The sequence below is a fragment of the Ranitomeya imitator genome, unplaced genomic scaffold (genome assembly GCF_032444005.1).
Source record: "Ranitomeya imitator isolate aRanImi1 unplaced genomic scaffold, aRanImi1.pri SCAFFOLD_549, whole genome shotgun sequence".
Lineage (NCBI taxonomy): Eukaryota > Metazoa > Chordata > Amphibia > Anura > Dendrobatidae > Ranitomeya > Ranitomeya imitator.
The window spans coordinates 102,501-102,870 of NW_027194309.1; positions in this window are offsets into that span (position 1 = coordinate 102,501).

A 370-nucleotide genomic window follows, 5' to 3' on the forward strand; every position below is an offset into this window, starting at 1 on the left:
CCAAGGCAGTGACCTAACTGTGGGTGAAGTTTGCGGGTCATGGGCGCAAAGTCGAATTTTGGGTGAAAAACCGCGTTTTCATACTCTAAAAATTTCAGACAAGTGTCAGACTTCCAGGCAGGGAGAAACCGCAGGAGGCGTACCGAGGAGGCTTCCAGGAGCCTGGGGAAGATTTTCCAAAAGTGTCCTTGACACTTAGAAATATTTTGAGAAAATCACGATTTTGTGAAAATTGACACGTTTCCCCTACTTCCACGCCAGGGGGGCGTCAATATGATGTGAGGTACCCCAAGGCAGTGACCTAACTGTGGGTGAAGTTTGCGGGTCATGGGCGCAAAGTCGAATTTTGGGTGAAAAACCGCATTTTCAT